The following is a 6,471-nucleotide window of genomic DNA, read 5'->3' on the forward strand; positions in this document are numbered from 1 at the left end:
TCGGAGCGTTTTCATTGTGTTCTGAATGGGAGCGGACAGCTATAAAATTCCTGCTCACTTGACACTGTACATACATGTCCAAAACAGAAAAATTGACACCCATCCAGCCTCAAGATGACTTTGCTATGATAGCTGGGCTATGTCTCTACATGGATCAAGTGAGTTTGCCCTGGAACAATTGACTTTAGATTTTTAATCTTTATTCGAAATCGGAGCGTTTTCATTGTGTTCTGAATGGGAGCGGACAGCTATAAAATTCCTGCTCACTTGACACTGTACATACATGTCCAAAACAGAAAAATTGACACCCATCCAGCCTCAAGATGACTTTGCTATGATAGCTGGGCTATGTCTCTACATGGATCAAGTGAGTTTGCCCTGGAACAATTGACTTTAGATTTTTAATCTTTATTCGAAATCGGAGCGTTTTCATTGTGTTCTGAATGGGAGCGGACAGCTATAAAATTCCTGCTCACTTGACACTGTACATACATGTCCAAAACAGAAAAATTGACACCCATCCAGCCTCAAGATGACTTCCTTATGATAGCTGGGCTATGTCTCTACATGGATCAAGTGAGTTTGCCCTGGAACAATTGACTTTAGATTTTTAATCTTTATTCAAAATCTGAGCGTTTTCATTGTGTTCTGAATGGGAGCGGACAGCTATAAAATTCCTGCTCACTTGACACTGTACATACATGTCCAAAACAGAAAAATTGACACCCAACCAGCCTCAAGATGACTTTGCTATGATAGCTGGGCTATGTCTCTACATGGATCAAGTGAGTTTGCCCTGGTACAATTGACTTTAGATTTTTAATCTTTATTCGAAATCGGAGCGTTTTCATTGTGTTCTGAATGGGAGCGGACAGCTATAAAATTCCTGCTCACTTGACACTGTACATACATGTCCAAAACAGAAAAATTGACACCCATCCAGCCTCAAGATGACTTTGCTATGATAGCTGGGCTATGTCTCTACATGGATCAAGTGAGTTTGCCCTGGTACAATTGACTTTAGATTTTTAATCTTTATTCGAAATCGGAGCGTTTTCATTGTGTTCTGAATGGGAGCGGACAGCTATAAAATTCCTGCTCACTTGACACTGTACATACATGTCCAAAACAGAAAAATTGACACCCATCCAGCCTCAAGATGACTTTGCTATGATAGCTGGGCTATGTCTCTACATGGATCAAGTGAGTTTGCCCTGGAACAATTGACTTTAGATTTTTAATCTTTATTCGAAATCGGAGCGTTTTCATTGTGTTCTGAATGGGAGCGGACAGCTATAAAATTCCTGCTCACTTGACACTGTACATACATGTCCAAAACAGAAAAATTGACACCCATCCAGCCTCAAGATGACTTCCTTATGATAGCTGGGCTATGTCTCTACATGGATCAAGTGAGTTTGCCCTGGAACAATTGACTTTAGATTTTTAATCTTTATTCGAAATCGGAGCGTTTTCATTGTGTTCTGAATGGGAGCGGACAGCTATAAAATTCCTGCTCACTTGACACTGTACATACATGTCCAAAACAGAAAAATTGACACCCAACCAGCCTCAAGATGACTTTGCTATGATAGCTGGGCTATGTCTCTACATGGATCAAGTGAGTTTGCCCTGGTACAATTGACTTTAGATTTTTAATCTTTATTCGAAATCGGAGCGTTTTCATTGTGTTCTGAATGGGAGCGGACAGCTATAAAATTCCTGCTCACTTGACACTGTACATACATGTCCAAAACAGAAAAATTGACACCCATCCAGCCTCAAGATGACTTTGCTATGATAGCTGGGCTATGTCTCTACATGGATCAAGTGAGTTTGCCCTGGAACAATTGACTTTAGATTTTTAATCTTTATTCGAAATCGGAGCGTTTTCATTGTGTTCTGAATGGGAGCGGACAGCTATAAAATTCCTGCTCACTTGACACTGTACATACATGTCCAAAACAGAAAAATTGACACCCATCCAGCCTCAAGATGACTTCCTTATGATAGCTGGGCTATGTCTCTACATGGATCAAGTGAGTTTGCCCTGGAACAATTGACTTTAGATTTTTAATCTTTATTCAAAATCTGAGCGTTTTCATTGTGTTCTGAATGGGAGCGGACAGCTATAAAATTCCTGCTCACTTGACACTGTACATACATGTCCAAAACAGAAAAATTGACACCCAACCAGCCTCAAGATGACTTTGCTATGATAGCTGGGCTATGTCTCTACATGGATCAAGTGAGTTTGCCCTGGTACAATTGACTTTAGATTTTTAATCTTTATTCGAAATCGGAGCGTTTTCATTGTGTTCTGAATGGGAGCGGACAGCTATAAAATTCCTGCTCACTTGACACTGTACATACATGTCCAAAACAGAAAAATTGACACCCATCCAGCCTCAAGATGACTTTGCTATGATAGCTGGGCTATGTCTCTACATGGATCAAGTGAGTTTGCCCTGGTACAATTGACTTTAGATTTTTAATCTTTATTCGAAATCGGAGCGTTTTCATTGTGTTCTGAATGGGAGCGGACAGCTATAAAATTCCTGCTCACTTGACACTGTACATACATGTCCAAAACAGAAAAATTGACACCCAACCAGCCTCAAGATGACTTTGCTATGATAGCTGGGCTATGTCTCTACATGGATCAAGTGAGTTTGCCCTGGTACAATTGACTTTAGATTTTTAATCTTTATTCGAAATCGGAGCGTTTTCATTGTGTTCTGAATGGGAGCGGACAGCTATAAAATTCCTGCTCACTTGACACTGTACATACATGTCCAAAACAGAAAAATTGACACCCATCCAGCCTCAAGATGACTTTGCTATGATAGCTGGGCTATGTCTCTACATGGATCAAGTGAGTTTGCCCTGGAACAATTGACTTTAGATTTTTAATCTTTATTCGAAATCGGAGCGTTTTCATTGTGTTCTGAGCGGACAGCTATAAAATTCCTGCTCACTTGACACTGTACATACATGTCCAAAACAGAAAAATTGACACCCATCCAGCCTCAAGATGACTTCCTTATGATAGCTGGGCTATGTCTCTACATGGATCAAGTGAGTTTGCCCTGGAACAATTGACTTTAGATTTTTAATCTTTATTCAAAATCTGAGCGTTTTCATTGTGTTCTGAATGGGAGCGGACAGCTATAAAATTCCTGCTCACTTGACACTGTACATACATGTCCAAAACAGAAAAATTGACACCCAACCAGCCTCAAGATGACTTTGCTATGATAGCTGGGCTATGTCTCTACATGGATCAAGTGAGTTTGCCCTGGTACAATTGACTTTAGATTTTTAATCTTTATTCGAAATCGGAGCGTTTTCATTGTGTTCTGAATGGGAGCGGACAGCTATAAAATTCCTGCTCACTTGACACTGTACATACATGTCCAAAACAGAAAAATTGACACCCATCCAGCCTCAAGATGACTTCCTTATGATAGCTGGGCTATGTCTCTACATGGATCAAGTGAGTTTGCCCTGGAACAATTGACTTTAGATTTTTAATCTTTATTCAAAATCGGAGCGTTTTCATTGTGTTCTGAATGGGAGCGGACAGCTATAAAATTCCTGCTCACTTGACACTGTACATACATGTCCAAAACAGAAAAATTGACACCCATCCAGCCTCAAGATGACTTCCTTATGATAGCTGGGCTATGTCTCTACATGGATCAAGTGAGTTTGCCCTGGAACAATTGACTTTAGATTTTTAATCTTTATTCAAAATCGGAGCGTTTTCATTGTGTTCTGACTGATTGGAGCAAGCTTAATATAATAATATAGAAGTAGTTAGTACTACAATACCAAAGGATATATAGATCTAAATGGAATATAACCTTTTCCATGTGTATTGTTATTCAATTTGTGTGATATCACTTAAATTTGTGTATTTTATCGAGTTTGAATGATCGCTTTTATTCTGAAAAATCCTGACCGGAAGTAAGAAATTCCTGCTCAGAAATTCCTGCTCATTTGACACTGGCTAACAGATTGTTGTGCCTTATAGTATCTTATACTATATATTTTTTCCTCCCAGACAAATCACTGTTTATCAGCCTGTATAGCGTTAGCTGTTTCTTTACGGTAGGTGCCGTATCTCAATAATATACTAGTTTCCTAATTTAAAATTGTCATCCGTGCTCTTTCTGAATGCCCAGCTAACGTTATCCTAGCTTTAGCTCACGGCTGTCCGATAACGTTAGCTGGCTAACTTGGTCACCATCAGATCACTAACGTTATAATATAAGATAAATCTGCATTTAACTTTCGCTTCCCCGACGTGAATCACCGTATCATCACGCACTATAACAAGTGTTGTTTTTCCACAGTGAGGAAAGAACAGTGCGGGATCAAGATGTCGTACATGCTCCCACATCTCCACAATGGCTGGCAGGTTGACCAGGCCATTCTGTCCGAGGAGGACAGAGTTTTGGTCATCCGCTTTGGCCACGACTGGGACCCGACATGTATGAAGATGGACGAAGTACTCTACAGCATAGCTGAAAAGGTGAAGAACTTTGCAGTCATGTACCTGGTGGACATCACAGAGGTGCCTGACTTCAACAAGATGTACGAGCTGTACGACCCCTGCACCCTCATGTTCTTCTTCAGGAACAAACACATCATGATTGATTTGGGCACTGGCAACAACAACAAGATCAACTGGACCATGGAGAACAAGCAGGAGATGATAGACATTGTTGAAACAGTTTACCGAGGGGCAAGGAAAGGAAGAGGTCTGGTGGTATCGCCTAAGGATTATTCTACAAAATACAGATATTGATTTTTTTTCTTCCATTTTTTGGGGAGTCCAGTTGTTTTCCTCTTATGTTGTGACATGTGATGGCAAATAGATTATATGTGGCAGAAGTCAAGGAAAACCAACTTTTTTTTCACTCACGTTTTCCTCATCCCCGGTGAAACAGGACAATTTTCTTATTTTGTCAATAAATGTTATTACTAGGGGTGTCACAATATATCGTCCCACGAAATTTCGCGATAGTAAAACGTCACGATATGTATCGTTGAGATGAAATCTCATATCGTGAAAAAAAAAAAAAAAAAAAAATTTTCTTTTTTTTTTCAAAAGTAGACAAAGAAACGTCTTTGTTTGTTGAAGTTCAATGTGTGGAAAGTAGTTCAGTTGAACAAGTCTCTGAAGAGACACATGAGAAGTTATACAGGAGAGAAACCATTCAATTGAGTTTCTGGCAAAACTGTTTACTTGACAGGAAAAACTGAAGATGCATAAAAAATAGACTAAGAAAAGTCTTGTTGTTTGAGTTTGAAGAAAAACTGAAGATGCATAATGAGAATTTATACTGCTGAGAAACCTTTTAGTTCAAAGTAAATCTAAGTGACGGTGTAACTCATTCTATTTCAAGATAAGCCTTATCTCCAATCTCATGTTTTTTCTAGTTATTGTAATAACAATTTCCCACAACAGCATGTTTTGTATTTGTGCATTTCAAATAAAATACTACTTTTCCAGTCATATATTGTCATTATTCAAGTTTAAAAAAATATTGTTAAAATCGTATCGTATCGTTATCGTGAACCCAGTATCGTGATACGTATCGTATCGTGAACTGAGTGTATCGTGACACCCCTAGTTATTACTGTTATATATATATATAAAAACAAAAAAAAACAAAACAAATGCCCGGTGTTCCGGCAGGCAAAGATAGGCCAAGTGTAGAAGGATTTAGGGCATTTCACTGCATTAAAGATGAGGGGACCCCATCTTCAAATAAATATATATTTTTGCAGTCTGAGTCTGAGTCTGAGTCTGTTATTTTCCATCTGATCACTTTTACATTATGGACAAATTGTAAAGTTGAAAATCAGTGGTCATGTTGTATTTGAGCAGAGAAGAGAGAGACACAGACTGCAAGGTGTTTGGTACAGTACATCAGCATTTATTCCATGCAGTTGTTTGCTCAGATTTTATTCTCCTGGACACCCATTGCACTGTACACTGAGTAATACAGGAACTTGACACGATTGGTTGATCATAATGCCATTCAACAGGAGATGGAATTGGAAACCAAAGAAAGAGATGTTTGATACATGGAATGAGGCAACACGATGTCCAGAGTTAGAGACACTTTCACAGAGACTCAGGTGTAAGTAACTAGCATTTTGATTAGAGGAGAGGGAGAGATCGTTGATCTAAAACCTGCATCACGTCCCCAGACATCAAGTTTAATTTACCCTGTTGTGATGGTCCTTTGACGGACCGGTTATTGATGTAAAGCTAAATCCATAGTTATGTCTGTGACATGAATTGAGAATTTACCTCCGCCACGGAGTTAGCAGGGGCCAAAGGTTATGTTTTTCGCCCGTTTGTCGGTTTGTCAGCAGAATATCATAAAAAGTGATGAACGGATTTGCACGAACCTTGGCAGAAAAGCAGGTTATGGGCTAACTTAAAAGTGATTC

General features: G+C 39.1%; 1 pseudogene across 1 annotated transcript; it reads left to right on the forward strand.

Annotated features, from left to right (window-relative positions):
• The first annotated feature begins 3,983 nt into the window (after window positions 1-3,983).
• Window positions 3,984-5,091, forward strand: LOC310781844 (thioredoxin-like protein 4A pseudogene; annotated as a pseudogene). Its single transcript, XR_014554058.1, has 2 exons — window positions 3,984-4,113; window positions 4,359-5,091. The product of XR_014554058.1 is annotated as a thioredoxin-like protein 4A pseudogene (transcript).
• The last annotated feature ends 1,380 nt before the right edge of the window (window positions 5,092-6,471 follow it).

Source organism: Poromitra crassiceps (assembly GCF_964638095.1).
Source record: "Poromitra crassiceps genome assembly, chromosome: 8".
Classification (NCBI taxonomy): Eukaryota; Metazoa; Chordata; class Actinopteri; order Beryciformes; family Melamphaidae; genus Poromitra; species Poromitra crassiceps.